General features: G+C 41.0%; 1 protein-coding gene across 1 annotated transcript in view; it reads right to left on the bottom strand.

The window, feature by feature from the left end:
- Window positions 1–1237, bottom strand: part of LOC123758325 (uncharacterized) — a 41098-nt gene extending 39861 nt beyond the window's left edge. Inside the window, exon 1 of the mRNA XM_045742598.2 lies at window positions 1021–1237. The gene's annotated coding sequence lies outside the window, so the exon portion shown is untranslated. The remainder of the gene's footprint in view (window positions 1–1020) is intronic.
- Between the last annotated feature and the right edge of the window lie 19190 nt (window positions 1238–20427).

The following is a 20427-nucleotide window of genomic DNA, read 5'->3' on the forward strand; positions in this document are numbered from 1 at the left end:
GTGTTGTTGCTGCTACGTCTCAAGGAGGAGCGACAAGTGTTCCTTAGTGTGTTGTTGCTGCTACGTCTCAAGGAGGAGCGACAAGTGTTCCTTAGTGCGTTGTTGCTGTTGGAGGAGTTGCTTGGGAATGTGGAACGCCTCGTGTTTCTTACTGTTACTGGATTGTTAAGAACATAAGAACAAAGGTAACTGCAGAAGGCCTATTGGCCCATACGAGGCAGCTCCTATTTATAACCACCCAATCCCACTCATATACATGTCCAACCCGCGCTTGAAACAATCGAGGGACCCCACCTCCACTACGTTTCGTGATAACTGGTTCCACAAATCAACAACCCTGTTACCGAACCCCTATTTACCCAAGTCTTTCCTAAATCTAAATTTATCCAATTTATACCCATTGTTTCGTGTTCTGTCTTGTGTTGATACTTTTAATACCCTAGTAATATTCCCTTTGTTATGCCCATTCATCCACTTGTAAACCTCTATCATGTCACCCCTAACTCTTGTTGTTTTAGATTTAGCTACTCAGAACGAAATGTCCAGGTAGCACGGGCTATGGTGAGCCCGTAACTGTTGCTGGACCGGTATTGCTCCTAAGAGTAACTCACGATGTTCCTTCACCTCGGCTTCTCAAGTTACCACACGAGACAGAAAATGATGTGTACTAAATTGCCCGAACCTGACCTAACCGAAGACCCAAGCATAGAAAACGTATGTGTTTGTGAGCCGCTATGATTTTTAGAACGTCATATTTTGTCCAGTGGGGATTTTGACGTCCAAAATGCGATGTATTATTCGAGAGGAGCGATTGAGTTACTGCATTGTTGCTGTTGCAAAACTTGTTCCTCCTAAGGGGAGAACCAGTGCTGCTTACTGCGATGTTGCTCCTGTAAGACGCAAGGAGCAACTCTTTCCTTAATATTCTTTCCGCTGAGTAGTTGAAGAATACAGTATATTGTAGTTTGTAGAAGGTTTTGTGTATCTTATCGAGTGGTGGTGTTTGGTACATAAACTTACCTGATCAATGGCTGGAAGTGTAGTGTCTTCTGGTCTCCGTACCTCCAACGGAACACAAACCGGTGCAAGAACTTTCAAGATGGGAGAATGTGTTCAATAGTTAAGTTGTTTGTGTCGACCACGTGGTCAGCGTGGAGAGCGGCGAGAGAGATGACGTCCGTCCACCGCAGTGTCCCGATCAAGACTGGCTGTCTCCCTTCCCCCTACACGGGCTGACTCTCACTGCCGGCGTCGACCCACTCCCGCTCCGTGCCACATGCTCCTGTTTTCTCCGCCACCTGATGACACACCCACCTACACCCACGCACACACGCGCGCACACACGCACACACACACACACACACACACACACACACACACACACACACACACACACACACACACACACACACACACACACACACACACACACACACACACCTCAATCGGTTGAGAGGCGGGACCAAAGAGCCAGAGCTCAACCCCCACAAACACAACTAGGTGAGTACACACACACACACACACACACACACACACACACACACACACACACACACACACACACACACAAACGGACAGAGAGAAAGATCTAGGAGTTGATATCACACCAAACCTGTCTCCTGAAACCCACATAAAAAGAATAACGTCTGCGGCATATGCGAGGCTGGCTAACATCAGAACTGCCTTCAGGAACCTGTGTAAGGAATCATTCAGAATCTTGTACACCACATATGTAAGACCAATCCTGGAGTATGCGGCCCCAGCATGGAGCCCGTACCTTGTCAAGCACAAGACGAAGCTGGAAAAAGTCCAAAGGTATGACACTAGACTAGTCCCAGAACTAAGAGGCATGAGTTACGAGGAAAGGCAGTGGGAAATGCACCTTACAACACTGGAAGACAGAAGAGTAAGGGGAGACATGATCACAACCTACAAAATCCTCAGGGGAATCGACCGGGTAAACAAGGATAAACTATTCAACACTGGTGGGACGCGAACAAGGGGACACAGGTGGAAACTGAGTACCCAAATGAGCCACAGAGACGTTAGAAAGAACTTTTTCAGTGTCAGAGTAGTTAACAGATGGAATGCATTAGGCAGTGATGTGGTGGAGGCTGACTCCATACACAGTTTCAAGTGTAGATATGATAGAGCCCAGTAGGCTCAGGAATCTGTACACCAGTTGATTGACGGTTGAGAGGCGGGACCAAAGAGCCAAAGCTCAACCCCCGCAAGCACAAATAGGTACTTACAACTAGGTAAGTACACACACACATACACACACACACACATGTGAATAGAAAGAGAGGGATGGGCGGACTGCATTTTCTTGGATTGTCGGAAAGCCTTTGACACAGTACCGCATAAGAGGCTGGTGCATAAGCTGGAGAGACAGGCAGGTGTAGCTGGTAAGGTGCTCCAGTGGATAAGGGAGTATCTAAGCAATAGGAAGCAGAGAGTTACGGTGAGGGGTGAGACCTCCGATTGGCGTGAAGTCACCAGTGGAGTCCCACAGGGCTCTGTACTCGGTCCTATCTTGTTTCTGATATATGTAAATGATCTCCCGGAGGGTATCGATTCATTTCTCTCAATGTTTGCGGACGATGCTAAAATTATAAGAAGGATTAAAACAGAAGAGGACTGTTTGAGGCTTCAAGAAGACCTAGACAAGCTGAAGGAATGGTCGAACAAATGGTTGTTAGAGTTTAACCCAACCAAATGTAATGTAATGAAGATAGGTGTAGGGAGCAGGAGGCCAGATACAAGGTATCATCTGGGAGAGGAAATTCTTCAGGAGTTAGAGAAGGAAAAAGACTTGGGGGTTGATATCACGCCAGACCTGTCTCCTGCAGCACATATCAAGCGGATAACATCAGCGGCATATGCCAGGCTGGCCAACATACGAACGGCATTCAGAAACTTGTGTAAAGAATCATTCAGAACTTTGTATACCACATATGTCAGGCCAATCCTGGAGTATGCAGCCCCAGCATGGTGTCCATATCTAGTCAAGGATAAGACTAAACTGGAAAAGGTTCAAAGGTTTGCCACCAGACTAGTACCCGAGCTGAGAAGTATGAGCTATGAGGAGAGACTACGGGTATTAAACCTCACTTCGCTGGAAGACAGAAGAGTTAGGGGGGACATGATCACCACATTCAAGATTCTGAAGGGAATTGATAGGGTAGATAAAGACAGTCTATTTAACACAAGGGGAACACGCACAAGGGGACACAGGTGGAAACTGAGTGCCCAAATGAGCCACAGAGATATTAGAAAGAACTTTTTTAGTGTCAGAGTGGTTGACAAATGGAATGCATTAGGGGATGATGTGGTGGAGGCTGACTCCATACACAGTTTCAAATGTAGATATGATAGAGCCCGATAGGCTCAGGAACCTGTACACCTGTTGATTGACGGTTGAGAGGCGGGACCAAAGAGCCAGAGCTCAACCCCCGCAAACACAACTAGGTGAGTACAACTAGGTGAGTACACATTTAATGAGACAATTTGTGACAGATGAGATTGAAGGATTCTTCAAGACGTTAGAGATGGTTGGAGAAATCGCTACAAGAGTTCAACACGAGAAAATATTAAGTGATAGGAATGTGAATAGAAAACAGAAGACCAAATGAACAGCACAAGATAAAGGGAAAGTAGCGACGTGTGTCGACTCGAGAAAGAAACCTGCACACCAAATCTTATCAAACAAAGAAGGGGACACGAGGCAATAAACAAGGGGACACGGGGAATAAACAATGGAACACATGGTAAACAAACAATGGGACACAAGAGGTAGCGAGTGACTCAGATCTCCCGCCTTCCAAAAAAAAAGGCAATACGGGCTCACCATAGCCCGTGCTACTTGGAACTTTTTGTTCCAGGTAGCGAATCTTTAACAACAACAACATCCCGCCTTCCTCTGCAGGGGCGCCTGACGTCATGCTATGTCACGCCCGGGGCGCGACGCCATTGGTAAACCTGGCCAAGCCCTCCCGCCGCCGACCAATCACGCCGCACCTGACGCTTTACCCAGCATGCACTGGGGGGTTCGCCCCGAGCGGGAAAGCTCTCCTCTCTCGCGAACTACTACGCCATATTTGATGATAGAATATCAAATACCATGAACAAATCCACAAGAGCCGTGACGAGAATTCGAACCTGCGTCCGAGAGCATCCCAGACGCTGCCTTAATCGACTGAGCTACGACAAGGTCAAAAAGAGTTGAACCGAAGTTCTCTTGAACTTACTGGATCCTGCAGCCTGTCCGAGACACAAACCAGGGTTTTACACAACTCCCTCCATGCACTCGAGCTATGTCAATAGGCCGTTCTCCCTCTTCACCCTTACTTCATTACACACAGAAATCACAATAACGTGATGCATCAAATGAACAAAATTTGAATTTGATGCACCAAATTTTGTTCATTTGATGCATCACGTTATTGTGTGTAATCAAATACCATCTCTTAGCCTCTCCCAATTAAATTTAAAATCGATATTTCTCGTAACTGCAGCACCTTGCTCCCTTTCAAGTGCCTCAAGATCAACTAAAACTTCTAGGTATATACAGATAGGGAAATATGACTCTTAGATGCGGGAATAGGGGAATACAGGCGGAACTCCGTAACGGTATATAATTGACTAAAGAGTAATTAACTAAGTGCAGTTGTAAAATGTGAAAGATGCTCATTGTGGACCATCATCCCCCTACCCCCACCCCAATAATCTTTGGCTTATGGTATTTTAAATTTTTCGATAGGTTTGGCATTCCCTGCTAGTTCATTTAATTTTTCCCTGTCTATGATTCAATTCGCTACTTACTTTTTTGGCACCTGTGTCTCATAATTTGAAGGAATGACGTCATGTCCTCGATGTTGAAGATCTCAAATATTCACAATTATCACCATTTTATCATTTTTTGGCTTTAAAGTACAAGTCAAAATGGGTGTTAAAAAGAAAACTGTGTGTGTGCATTCACCTAGTTGTGCTTGCGGGGTTCTGCTCTTGAGTTCTGTCTTGAGTTCTGCTCTTTCGGCCCACCTCTCAACTGTCAATCAATCAACTGCCACAACTATTTTTTTTTCACACACACACCCCCAGGAAGCAGCCCGTAGCAGCTGTCGTAAAGTCTAACTCCCAGGTACCTATTTACTGCTAGGTAACAGGTGCATCAGGGTGAAGGGAACTATACATATTTGCTATTCCGGCGATGCCGGGGATCGAACCCCGGTCCCTAGGTCCACGAGTCTAGAGCTCTGTCCACTCAGCCACCTGTGTGTGTGTCCCACAGCGGTGATGTCAGGTTATCTTAAGGTTATCTTGAGATGATTTCGGGGCTTTAGTGTCCCCGCGGCCCGGTCCTCGACCAGGCCTCCACCCCCAGGAAGCAGCCCGTGACAGCTGACTAACACCCAGGTACCTATTTTACTGCTAAGTAACAGGGGCATAGGGTGAAAGAAACTCTGCCCATTGTTTCTCGCCGGCGCATGGGATCTAACCCGGGACCACAGGATCACAAGTCCAGCGTGCTGTCCGCTCGGCCGACCGGCTCCCTTTTGGTCAGTGTTGAAGGAGGATAGAAAGGCCCGTCTGGCTGAACGGTTGAGAGCGTCCCCTTGCCCAGGTACGTTTCTCCTCGCATAAGCATAAAGTGAAAGTGATTGGTAATGCCTCGAGTCTGGGTGTGGGTGTGGACATGGGTGTGGGCGTGGACATGGGTGTGGGCGTGGACCTGGGTGTGGGCGTGGACATGGGTGTGGGCGTGAGCCTGGGTTTATACGCTAATGGGTTCCTTTGCACAAGTCTGATGTTGGACGAATGTGCTGACGCAGACGTGGGTGACCACGTTGGTACAGATGTGGGTGCCAACATGGGCGAGTGGGCGTGGGGAGTATGGGCGTGGGTGTGGGCGGGGTTGACACAGTAGGGACCATAGGATTAAGGACTTGCCCGAAACGCTACGCGTACTAGTGGCTGTACAACAATGTAACAACTCTTGTATATATCTCAAAAAAAAAAAAAAAAAAAAAAAAAAAAAAAAAAAAGTAGCGTGTGGGGAGGGGGATACCTTACGATACCTTGAGGTGCTTCCGGGGCTTAGCGTCCCCGCGGCCCGGTCGTCGACCCGTGCCTCCTGGTTGCTGGACTGATCAACCAGGCTGTTGGACGCGGCTGCTCGCAGCCTGACGTATGAGTCACAGCCTGGTTGATCAGGTATCCTTTGGAGGTGCTTATCCAGTTCTCTCCTGAACACTGTGAGGGCGGCGGCGTAATAAAATGAAATATAACAAAAAAATTATTTATAAATGGTTGTGCATACTTTATTGAATTAGTTTACACAATATTACAGTACATTAATTACATACAAAAAAAGTCACACTTACTGTAACAGTATAGAACGTCAGCACTATCATTACACAATTTACAATTTTGATTTAGAAGTTTTATGATTGAATTACAATAAAATCACAGTTGCAGTGAAACCGGTGTTACAGCCATATAAAAAACGTGAGCCAGGCTTAAGGAAAACTTAAATAATTACAAGTGAATGCAAACCTGGAAGGGGCAGGCATCTCGGAACTCATGTTCCATGACGCATCTAAGCAGCGGTGACTCTGGAAAATTTGCAGAGGAAGAGGAAAAGTAGATTTAGAAAGGCAGACATCTCGGTGATTGCACAAACATATTTGCAAAGAGAATCCCTGAAGACAATGATTCCCACTTGGGGTTCCGCGGAACACTGGATTCCATGACCCATGTATTTTATTATTATTATTGCTGCCGGAGGCGGCTAGGTTATTGTGCACCCTATACTCATCCTGTGAGCGGTAGCGCAAAAAGGATTACAGAGGGCACAAAAGGTCTTTATCAGACCTCAACGGAGATTTATTACATTAACAATTTCGTCTATCCTTCACACCTTATAATTACAATGTCAGCTAGTTACAGAGAATGCTCTATTTCAAGATCTATATATTTACAGTAAATCATTATACATTAATGGTTGGTCTTATCGCTAATACTTAATTCTTTGAGCAATGGAGATGTTACAGTCTCAGGGGAGCTGCTGTTTGTTATTATTAGTCTTCAAAATACACTATTTGTTTCTTAATTTTAATGTCGTTTATCCACTGGAAACGAAATATGGATGCAGTGCAAGGATTTCAGGTATTTTACCCTTAGTAATGAGATGTTTACCATATCATACAACGTGAGTTTAGACTTATCTCTGGCTCAATTTTACTACTGTCCAAGATATAATGTTCGAGTGTGTGTCTCTATCTTTGTCCACTCAGGACTTAACCTAGATCCCTATACAAGCCGAACTGCCAGAGATACTTGTAGCCAAAAGACTTATTCGAGCTGTGATAACGTCTGTTACTCTGCTGATTATGTCACTTGCCCCAAACACATGTTTGACACATTTCATTATGGTGAACAATGGACCTGCTAATTCCAGTTTGTACTGTTCTGCTTTCTTCAAATTCATCCAAGAGTTCTCGTCTAATGACACTTTTAAGGGACCTATTTGATAACTCAAGATTCCATTCCACGGTTCCACGACCTCGTGTCTGGAGTTCCACGAGAATTTACAAAAGCTTGTGAAAAAAGTACAACCTGACGCCTATTCTATTATGAAGTAAAAATGTTTAATTATTAAAGTTCCAACGGAATATATAAATAAAGCTTTAAAGATACGACAAGGAATTAATTTAGTATTTAAAAAAGCAAGCCCCAGTCGGGACTCACTACTACAAGATCACAGCACTTGTCGACAAAAGAGGAAATAGGAGAAGTGATAACCGCATGATATATGGGGAGTAAGCATGACCATTGTGCTACGATTTATCAGTAACCGATAATATAAACGATATAAATGTTAATCATTCACATTGAGGAATGTATATATGTTAAGGAATCGTTCCGCTCGTAGATGTATACACAGTGAGTTTACTGTTAGTTCTGAGCAATGTTCGGGACTGAAGAATTCTTACTGGTTAAAATGTATGCAGTTATGGTGGCTAATAGACCTAAAGCCTAACACCAAATCAAAGTAATCAAATTAACTCGAAAGCTTTATTCTTGAGTGTTTGTACATTTATACTTTTATTTTAACAGGATTAAATATATACATAGATGCACCCAAAAAATTACTGGTAATTATACTTTAGTCCTAGGCTATATGTTCTGAACTGAAGTATACTTTCTGGTTGGTCAATAACCTAATACGGTGGCTTATTAACCTTGCAGAAGTTGACAGGACTTTAAGCCCACTAAACCAGACATTTTCTCCTAGAAACGAAAACTGTTTTACACACACAACCAAGAAGGAAATAATGAGCCAGAAAACGATAACACTGTACGCCCCAACAAAATCAATAGACAGTAATATTATTGGTAGCAGTATTATAATCGCTGTTTAATAAATTTCAATAATAATTATTTGTGTCGGGGAACAGGAAGCCAGAGTGTATTCTTACACGTTAGTTTAAGTTTAAGTTCAATTAAGTTTATTGAGAAAAGTAAGTACATCTCAAAAGAATAGAGTAGCTTAGGCTATTTCTACCCTCTTCTATATAAGAAGGTCCCTCAAGGGGCTCACAAACCCATACAATTCACAATTATTAATTATATTCTGTATTTTACATTCCAATGGTAATCACATGGCATACTGTGAGATCTCTTATTGATTATGCTGCCCCTGTCATGTCTTGTTTTGGTAAAGGCAGAACAAGTTAGAGAAGGTACAAAACGAAGCCTTGAGAATAATAGATTATTCTCATGGCTTCGTTTTGTAATCTATTAATTCTCTGTCATGAGAATAATCTATTATTCTCATAACCCAAGAAAAACTATTACTGAGATAATGATGATATGATTGAACTTACAGAGTATTGAGGATAGATACAAGTTAGGCTTATATCTAGTCCCCCCCCCCCCATTATCGATTTACTGACCCTGCCCAGGATGCAAACCCACAACAAGCTGACTAACTCCTGAGTACCTACTTACTACTAGGTGATCAGAAGCATTAGGTGAAAGGAAATGTGCCCAACCATTTCTGTCTTTTTATCCAAACAATTTAAAAATGTAATGAATGATTTATTGTTCAGGCAGCGACCGTTGCATTGCTGTTGACTGATGACATGAGGAATTTTTAGATGATGTTATGTAAATAATATGATTCCTGTGTTATGTTGCTGAGGTCTTTGATATATTCCAAAGAGATGAGGATCAACGCTTAAGCTCCTGACAACATATACTATTACGGTGTGTAGGAAAGTGAGAGTGTGGAGGTGACTCCTCGCGCGTGGAGAAATGTCAGGTGACCGTAATCCTTGTGTGGTGCTAGGGTTATACTCCATCATCCTCGGGAGGGTTACAGTGCCCACCACAATACCTTCTCACCAAACGGAAAGTATACTTTATAATCCTGAATATTGACCCAGGACTAAAATACACCCTAGTCTGAATTATATATATATACTATGCGAACAAGCCTGAATGGTCCCCAGGACTATATGCAACTGAAAACTCACACCCCAGAAGTGACTCGAACCCATACTGCCAGGAGCACTCTGCTGGCGTACAGGATCGTTCAGCTCGATCGTCGAGCGGTTAAGGGATCCTGTTTGTACGCCAGCAGAGTGCTCCTGGCAGTATGGGTTCGAATCACTTCTGGGGTGTGAGTTTTCAGTTATATATACTATACCGAAATACGGTGTGTACATATATTTGTTAATCTTCAATGTTCTCTTTTCTGTTTAATAATTTATAAAATTATTTTGATCGTAATGTTATCTACCTTATTTAGCTGAGTTTATTTGATATTTAATTCAAGGCATATGTACACCGAAAGGTATAACACCTTTCTTGATGTATATACACTGAGTTTACTTTATTCATGGACAATATTCAGGACTAAACTATACTTGCTGGTTGGTCAGTAAGCATTTGTGGTGCCCTTAATAAACCTCCAGAGGTTGATAAGCCTAAAATCCCAAAACCAAACCAATATTTTATTTGTTTATTACGTAATGCAAGCGTCTACAGGAAAGCGAAACACGCCACTAATATTATTTATTCAAGATCAGACAAATGTAAACGTTTGACTAGTAACGCTATATAACAACGCTTAATCTCCAACACTTTCTCTCAATTCTCTCTTCATTTACACAGGTAGGCACCGGAGAAGCCGATTTCTGACTCCTGTTAGGAGGCTTAGAGCTTTACCTTCACATAGGCCATAGTAAGCCTTACACTACAACATGGTCCCCAATTACTGCTGGGTTTTACAAGGGCGAACAGTTAATCCTCTCTATGTGCGCGCTCGCGTGTGTTTATCAGGTCAACTACTGACCATCCTCAGGATACAACCCACAACAGTTGGCTGATTGATTGATATAAATTAAGTGCTACAGCTACAGCGGACTTTTGTTGCTGTTTAAGATTCAGCTTCTAGGAACAAAAAGGTCCAAGTAGCACGGGCTATAGTGAGCCCGTATTGGACTAACCTGGCACAGGAACGGTGCTCGGATGAGCTGGGCTAACTCTATACTGCTAGGTGAAGAGCGGCATCAGGTGAAAAGAAATGTTGATGTTGAGGCGAGCCATTTGAATATTTATATTATTATTTTATTTCATCTAACAATTAATTATTATTACAATATTAATAATGATAATATGAAAATTTTTAAGTAAATTATACAAGGAAGTTATACAAATTTAGATATTTAAAAGATGTATAAATACAACTCAAATCCAACAAAATGTATATGTGTAAAACAAAAATAATACTTTACCGAATGGTGGAAACGAAATACAAATTGGATGCATTTTCCTGCTGCAAAAATGTAAACACTTTTACCTGTGCGACATCAGTCAGCGCTGGAGAAGCCGAACGTATTTGGGAATTTTGAATAAATATGGTTTCTCACTTTCTGATTTTTATAGTTTTCGCTGCAAATATTTTCATAATCCGCAGTCTGAAGCGAGACACAGCTACAACAAAATTATTAATAATGAAAACTAGGTCCATTTTATGTGGATTCCATCATGTTGGTCTCTGAATGTATAATAAAACTGGTAAGTTAGCCAAAGAATTTGCCTTCAAAGAATGAGTAAACTAAAACCTTAGCTTGCCTATAAGCAACCTGTTGAGAACTAAAACATATCAAGTACTCCAACAAACCCTTGCAAAACTGAGGCGAAGCGAAATCTCCTCTAACTATTCCATCTATCATCATACAACCATACAAGAATAATTACTAATGTACGATTAATCAAATAGAATTAGCAGATTCCAGATTCCTAGATTATTACCGAGTCAAAGCCGAGCTTTGACTCTGTGATAAGGATCCTCTGGGAGGCCTGTTGTTAAAGATTCGCTACCTGGAACAAAAAGTTCCAAGTAGCACGGGCTATGGTGAGCCCGTAGATAGTTATTCTGGGAGGCCGCATCCTGTGCCGATTTAAACCTGACCAACTGTGGACTTGTCAGCAAAACTATCCACACCTTGCATCACTATGTTTAGGAATGGTAAAAACTGGCAATAATTTAGAGACAACACTATCATAAATGTTCTTGAAATGTGTAAGTGTATAATTTTGAATTAAATACCGTCAGAAACCTTAGCCAAGTATCACAAATTTGTTGTGTTTATATGTAACCTTCCCACCGCCGCCCACTGGATAGGTGTGGGATGCATCATAAGCAAATCAAAATTATATGTAACTAGCTCACCATATCTGTAAATTTGCTTTGCTTATATCTATTGTTGTTGTTGTTTTAGATTCAGCTACTGGAAACAAAAAGTTCCAAGTAGCACGGGTTATGGTGAGCCCGTAGTGGACTTTACTGGCACAGGAGCAGGTCTGTATATGGAATGAGCTTATTGATCACCTAAACTCATTATATGAGACTGAAGCCGTTATACCCCTCACCCACAGGATGGGTAAAGGGGTCCCTTTACCCTTTTATTATATTACCCCTAAATATCAAGCTAATTAAACTAACTAAAACACACACTCGTTATATTAGGCCAACTATATTAGGTCACCCACGCCATCTTGGGGTTACGATGATGTTTGGTAAATGTGAAAAGATTATTGATGTTAACAAACTCTGTAACAAGGTTATCAGTGTTATAACTTGCTAGGCTAACGTAATTTTGGGGGTTCGGTTCGTGAGTCTATAATGTACCTCAGTAACATTTCAATAAGAGTATATGCGGGTATAAGAGTATATATATGTATATAACATGACCAGGAAGCGAGTATACTTAGTCCAGAACAGTCCAAGACTAAAGTAAACTCAGTGTATACACACCTAAAATGGGGTTGTCGGTGTATAGAGTATACTTACGCGACAGGATGGGTATTAGGTTCTTAATAAACGTTGATTGCTGGTTCCTTCGTAAGTTGTATTCAAGTTAACATCTGGTAAACAAACCTAGGAGCTACCCTCAGTCTTCTGGAGGTCACCCACGACCCACCCTCGAAGTCACCCACGACCCACCCTCGAAGTTATCCACGACCCACCCTCGAAGTTACCCGCGACTCACCCTCGAAGTCACCCAATTCCCATCCTCGAAGTCACCCAATTCCCATCCTCGAAGTCACCCACGACCCACCCTCGAAGTCACCCAATTCCCATCCTCGAAGTCACCCACGACCCACCCTCGAAGTCACCCACGACCCACCCTCGAAGTCACCCACGACCCACCCTCGAAATCACCCACGACTCACCCTCGAAGTTACCCACGACCCACCCTCGAAGTCACCCACGACTCACCCTCGAAGTTACCCACGACCCACCCTCGAAGTCACCCACGACCCACCATCGAAGTCACCCACGACCCACCGTCAAAATAGACACCTAAAACAGGAACTGAACTCGGAATGAATTAGATTCACAATGTTGACGAACAGAAACGACAAAGACGCTTCCTAGCACCCCGGGAGATCACCTCTACCCAAATTACTGGCGCTGCTGGAAGTGCCGCTCTGACAATGAGTAATAGAAGCTGTTCTCAGTAGGGAGTCCGTATAAATAACTAAGCTTTCACTCTTCAGAATGAATTGTTTACCATATTCCTTACAATCAAAAGTGTATATGTGGAAACAATTTACATATTCATTGCGGGTGACTAATGCAACTCCTCAAGACATAATTGAAACAGTCTTTTGTTCGTAGTGAAACATAGATATAGTAAATTTATTAATGATGTAATCAAAGTCTTTCTCCTACGGGTCCACTGCCGTATTGGCTTTCAAATGCATTTTTAAATTAATGAGTTAGGCAAACATCATGCACTTAACGAGTGAATTAATTATACCCTTAGATTGCATGCGTCTACAGGTGAAACACACTGAAAGAAGTCGTGGAAGCCACCTCCATCCACAACTTTAAAGTTGTGGCCAGATTTAACAAAGAATTCAATCGACAGGAAAGCCGTGATAATTAAAAATACACCAGGTACAGCGCTAGTAGGCTGGTACAGTGCTAGTAGGCTCGACAAAGGGCTTTCACTTCCGCGTAGTCACTTATTAGGCTATCACTTTTAGATAATTACTACCAAGCTCCTTTTCCTGTCTGGTAAATACTTTTTATCTGCTTTTCTGCTGCCTCTCACCATCTTCCTCCTCCCGTCAACCACTAATTGTGGTCGCTACCTTCCGACCATCGTCACTTTGTGGCTGGCTGGCGGGTTTCTCTTCCTGGGAAACACACCTCTCACTTTCTTCCTCCTGTCTTCATGGTGATTCTAAAACATCAAATTAACTAAAAAACATCTAAAACGGCAGAATTTAAATCATCTAATCAAAGATAATTACATTGATTAGTAAGTTGAGAATTGTGGAATTCATCGCACATGGGAAACAATTCAAGACTATAAATAACACTTCCTTTTTCTTTATTCATTAGGATTTTGTGGCTGTTAGGTGCTGGTAAAACTGCTGATCTCCAACCAACCAGTCAAAGCTAGTCTAAAGTCTATGATGACCGCAGCACTGGAAGAGATTGAGACAGACAGACAGACAGACAGAGAACGTCGACATCTCTCTGTCTAGTACTGGGTAACAAGAGGCAGCCTTTAGCATACATAATTGACTAACTACACTGCCACATCTCTTCAGAGGCCTTAATACATTCTCTAAACAGACCAACAGGTTAACATGGTGTCTAATTATAGTGATTCACCGACGTTATTACTAAAATTAACATAGTTATGCGAGTACCCTAATATTAAAATAAAATATTGTAATATAATATTAAAATAATTATATTAATGTAATTATTAGCCATATCAATGATTTAACATAAAAGCTATAAATAAAATAAATGTCACATAGCGAAATAGCAGACTAAAAGACAGTACTCAACTTAAATTTTCAAGAGGCCAAAAACCTTAAACCTATGAGGCAAGAACATGCATGGCAGCAGTCACAAACTATATCATGATACATATTGGTAACTACGGGCTCACCATAGCCCGTGCTACTTAGAACTTTGTTCCAGGTAGCGAATCTTTAACCACCACCACCAGTTAGCTAAAGTCGGGTACAGGAAGCCTGGTCCTCCCACAACGATCTACTGACCTTCCCCAGGGTTGCAACCCACAACAGTTGCATAACTCCTGGGGGTACCTGTTTACTGCTAGGTGAGCAGAAGCATCGGGGTGAAAAGAAACGTCACCTGAAGTTTAACCTGGGTCCTTCGGATGTGAGCTGAAGTCGTAGTCCACTGCGCTACAGGACCCATTTTATGTTCCGAAGATTTTTCTGAAAATGAATATCAAAATGTAAACATAACATATTGTATATAAATTAATTCAATATTTACATCGTTCCTTAAATTCTTTTAAGGAATGGAAAGGCTGACAGGAGACACAAAAGCGCACAACATTCCAATAGTCATACTTTTATCATTACAGATATTTTATTATAATTGTTTAGGCCAAATTCGAGGAACTATTGACTGTTGTTGGTTTCGGGGGTCCACGACCCCTCGGCCCGGTCTCACTGGTCAACCAGGCTGTTAGACAAGGCTGGTTGATCAGGTATTCTTTGGAGGTGTTTATCAAGTTTTCTCTTGAACACCGTGAGAAGTCAGCTAGTTCTAGTCAGCCAGAAGATATCCCTTATGTGTAAGGGAGTGTTTTTTGAAAACTCTTGAGCCCTTGGTGTTGATAGCGTTCTATATCCCAAAACATGCTAATTAATTCATTTTTTCTATCGTTCCTGTGATCTTTATATCAATAGCTGGATTAAATTTAAAGAATTTGAGACAAATGTTTAAAAGAAAATCGATAAAGTTGATTAAATTATGTTTTCTGTTCATGAATGATTTGTATAATGTTACTTTCTTAGCTGTTACTATCGCTTGCAGGGCCATCATAATAACTATTATCTAAATTAAATTTATATTACTCTTTATGTTTCAATAGGATATAGTGTCAGTTAATGGATTTTGAACCAACTATTAGGATAATTAATTTAAAATTTAGCCTTCAACTGGAGTCTTAGAGATTGTTTTCTATATATATTTTAATAAGGCTATTCAAAATATGGTAGTAAAGAATTTCGTTTAGATCTTTATCGTAAATGAGTTTCAATTTTGTATTAAAAGAACAACATATCAAAAACTGGTTGAGAGTGAGAAAGTTATCAGGAAATATGATAAGGCACATTCGTACATCTAATAAAAATACTGAAAAAAGCTACTTTAAAAGCTGAATTTACTGTATAATGAGTTGCCGATTTCCAGACAAAAACTATTATACATAACCTCCGGTACGTAATATCTTCCCATTTTTATTTGATAATATTATCAAAAAGGGAATTTCCGACGCTTTCACTTGCAAGAGTGAAGGGCAGTGGGCAGCGCACTATACTTTCACCAGGGGAGAGTTGTCAGCGCCCGTAAGGGAAAGTTTCTGACTCTCCCGTCTGGGGGTATTTGGGGGGTAGGGAGCTGCCATGCCCAGGAGGAAAATGATGACAATGGAAGATGTCTGTAAACGTCTTAAAGGCTAATAACCTCTTTATTATATTGAGGAGAGCCTATCGCTATTCAGCGGTCGTTGCGTAAGATAATATTCTGTACTGATACCAGTACTGATTTTTTTATCAATTATTTTCCTGCTTGATCGCATGCAAAAAAAATATTATCCTCATATCCCTTCCAAGTGCAATATAGTCTAATGGTTTAATTATTAATGTGTATGGTTATAATATTTTCAATTAAATACTTAATATTATGATCTTGATTATTACTTTACCTTATATTTGTTCCATAAAGCCAGTGATCACGGGCAGCGTTTAGGGTAAACTCAACATTAATGTGTATGGTTATAATATTTTCAATGAAATACTTAATAATATGATTTGATTCCTCCTCCCTCCGCCCAAAAAAACCCTTCCTGTGAGTGGTAGTGGAAAAGATTACAGAGCTAAATGAATATGGCACATAAAGCCAAATTCATTTAGCTAAGCAAATAACATTCTTGTTGAGCTATGCAAACGAGTTTAGAAATTAAGAGTGTATGAGACCTGAGGCGGAGGTTAGGTAAACATGCCCGTCACTGTTGAATATACACGTGTTGTATGTGCTCTCATGGGCTCTCCCTCTCACTCATCACACACACAGACACACACACACACACACACACACATTACGGGAATTAAACCTCACGTCGCTGGAAGACAGAAGAGTTAGGGAGGACATGATCACCACATACAGGATTCTCAAAGGAATTGATAGGGTAGACAAAGACAGTTTATTTAACACAAGGGGCACACACACACACTAGGGGACACAGGTGGAAACTGAGTATCCAAATGAGCCACAGGGACGTTAGAAATAACTTTTTCAGTGTCAGAGTAGTTAACAAATGGAATGCATTAGGCAGTGATGTGGTGGAGGCTGACTCCATACACAGTTTCATATGTAGATATGATAGAGCCCAATAGGCTCAGGAACCTGTACACCAGTTGATTGACAGTTGAGAGGCTGGACCAAAGAGCCAGAGCTCAACCCCCACAAGCACAACTAGGTGAGTATATATATATATATATATATATATATATATATATATATATATATATATATATATATATATATATATATATATATATATATATATATATATATATGCAATTGACGATCACAAAACACTGATCATTTTATGCGGAAAATCCACAGAGAAATATGAAATGAGGTGAACGTTTCGGCTTTGTTAAAGCCTTTGTCAACACCAGACTTTGTCTGGTGTTGACAAAGGCTTTAACAAAGCCGAAACGTTCACCTCATTTCATATTTCTCTGTGGATTTTCCGCATATATATATATATATATATATATATATATATATATATATATATATATATATATATATATATATATATATATATATATATATATATATTTTGGTAGCAGTCTTTCCTGTAGACATATATTATTAAATATGACCGAAAAAGTAAGATTAATAATTCTAACACGAATTTTCTCAATCTTTCGTACATTACGCTTCACTGTTGGAGGTAAATCAAAAATCACTTCTCCAAAATTCATTTTTATTTCTAGTCTGACGCGACACGGGCGCGTTTCGTAAAACTTATTACATTTTCAAAGACTTCACAAATACACAACTGATTAGAACGTATCTCTGATTTTATATCTACATTTGAGTGAGGTGGGAAGGGTGATGTGGCATTAACACAAGACAGAACAGGAGGGGATATTAATAGGGTATTAAAAGTATCAACACAAGACAGAACAGAAACAATGGGTATTGAATAGAAGTGTTTGTAGAAAGCCTATTGGTCCATATTTCTTGATGCTTCTATATTGGAGCGGAGTCTTGAGGTGGGTAGAATATAGTTGTGCAATAATTGGCTGTTGATTGCTGGTGTTGACTTCTTGATGTGTAGTGCCTCGCAAACGTCAAGCCGCCTGCTATCGCTGTATCTATCGATGATTTCTGTGTTGTTTACTAGGATTTCTCTGGCGATGGTTTGGTTATGGGAAGAGATTATATGTTCCTTAATGGAGCCCTGTTGCTTATGCATCGTTAAACGCCTAGAAAGAGATGTTGTTGTCTTGCCTATATACTGTTTTTTTTTGGATATATATATATATATATATATAATGAGAGGTCATTTTCTAATGACTTCTCTCTCTCTCTCTCTCTCTCTCTCTCTCTCTCTCTCTCTCTCTCTCTCTCTCTCTCTCTCTCTCTCTCTCTCTCTCTCTCTCTCTCTCTCTCTCTCTCTCTCTCTCTTTCCCTTCACATCAAAGTTACTTTAAAAATTCGATAATGATTTAAAATTATTGAGGCTTCTTGCTAACAAACTTCCTGAAAGAGCAATTAATTCTGTGACCCCGGTAAAGAGAAGTCAGGTCACTGCAGTGTATGTGCTTGCCTATCTGTGCCTACACTCAGCGAGCTCTATAGCTCTTGGGCCCCGCCTCTTAGCTAGTGCTTGTCATCTAGTCAGTTTGTGCGGCTGAAGTCAGTTTTTGTGCGGGGTCCGTCTAATTACCACAAGCTACCACAAACTACACAAACTTCAGAAAGCTTCCTGGCAATACGTTAGTAATGAATAAATATGATATATTAAGTTAGGCTGACCTAACCTAACCTAACCTAACCTATCCTAACCTATCCTAACCTAATCTAACCTAACCTAACTTAACCAAACCTAACCTAACCGAAGCTTGGATCGTCGACTTGATTTGGCGTCACCAGCTTTTTATTTTCGTCTAATTTCTTTATAAAAAGATACTTTTTCAGATTAAAATTATGTTTTTTCGTGTTGTACATTCAGCACCAATATTATAATGAGTAAATATATCATATTTATTCATTACTAACGTATTGCCAGGAAGCTTTCTGAAGTTTGTGTAGTTTGTGGTAGCTTGTGGTAATTAGACGGACCGTTTGTGCGTGAGTGTATTGACTTAGTGTGTGTATGTTTGGCTTGTTTTATTCACCTTTTTTGCGATTGTAGGTGTTGAGCTTCAGCTGTTTGGTCTCTCTCTTAGTCCTTCAATAACAGATGCACTTGTTCCACTGCCCACTAGCTCACTCCACTACAACTAGTGGAGTTGGACGGTAGAGCGACGGTCTCGCTTCATGCAGGTCGGCCCCCGACCATCCAAGTGGTTGGGCACCATTCCTTTCCCCCGTCCCATCCCAAATCCTTATCTTGATTGATGATGATGAAGATTAAGCCATCCAAAAGGTGGCACGGGCATGAATAGCCCGTAAGCCTTATCCTGATCCCTTCCAAGTGTTATATAGTCGTAATGGCTTGGTGCTTTCCCCTTCATAGTTCCCTTCCCTTCACTCCTCTACTCTGACACTGATTACGTTCTTTCTCACTAAATACTTGGCTCTCGTGGCCATTTAGTCTTAACCCAAACAAGGGGTAAAGAAACTAAATGAACAAGAGGGCACATGAACAAGTGCCCCCTTGTTCATGTCCTAACCTTGGTAAATAATCTGTCCTTGTATATATTGTAAATTTTCGTTAAGTATTTTATATGTTTGGATCACATTGTGTGTACTCACCTAGTTGTGCTTGCGGGGGTTGAGCTCTGGCTCTTTGGTCCAGCCTCTCAACTGTCAATCAACTGGTGAACAGTTTCCGGAGCCTATTGGGCTCTATTATATCTACATTAGAAACTTTGAGAGTACATAACAAGTGGTGTTCTTACAGTCCCACAAAGCCACTAAGTGGATGAATCAAAATATTGATGGTTTAATACAAGGAAATAATATTTATTTATATATCACACAACATAACCAAACGGTAAGTGAAAAATGACAAAGATAACAGGTGTTGGGTTAGTATATATATATATATATATATATATATATGCGAACAAGCCTGAATGGTCCCCAGGACTATATGCGAATGAAAACTCACACCCCAGAAGTGACTCGAACCCATACTCCCAGAAGCAACGCAACTGGTAACTACTCGCCCTGTAGTTACCAGTTGCGTTGCTTCTGGGAGTATGGGTTCGAGTCACTTCTGGGGTGTGAGTTTTCATTCGCATATAGTCCTGGGGACCATTCAGGTTTGTTCGCATTTGTGTTCCTCACGTGTGCCCCAAAGAATGAGGTGATTTGGTGAAATGCTATGCCCAAGATTACCATCCGAGTTGCCGTCGGGGAAGTGGCTCAAATAGCCTCGGCTATCACTTCCTTTTGACGGCCGTGATGGTCAAGCGGATTAAGGCGCCCTGTAGTTACCAGTTGCGTTGCTTCTGGGAGTATGGGTTCGAGTCACTTCTGGGGTGTGAGTTTTTCATATATATATATATATATATATATATATATATATATATATATATATATATATATATATATATATATATATATATATATATATATATATGTGTATCTTCAGCTAG

This window comes from Procambarus clarkii, chromosome 11 (genome assembly GCF_040958095.1).
Source record: "Procambarus clarkii isolate CNS0578487 chromosome 11, FALCON_Pclarkii_2.0, whole genome shotgun sequence".
NCBI lineage: Eukaryota > Metazoa > Arthropoda > Malacostraca > Decapoda > Cambaridae > Procambarus > Procambarus clarkii.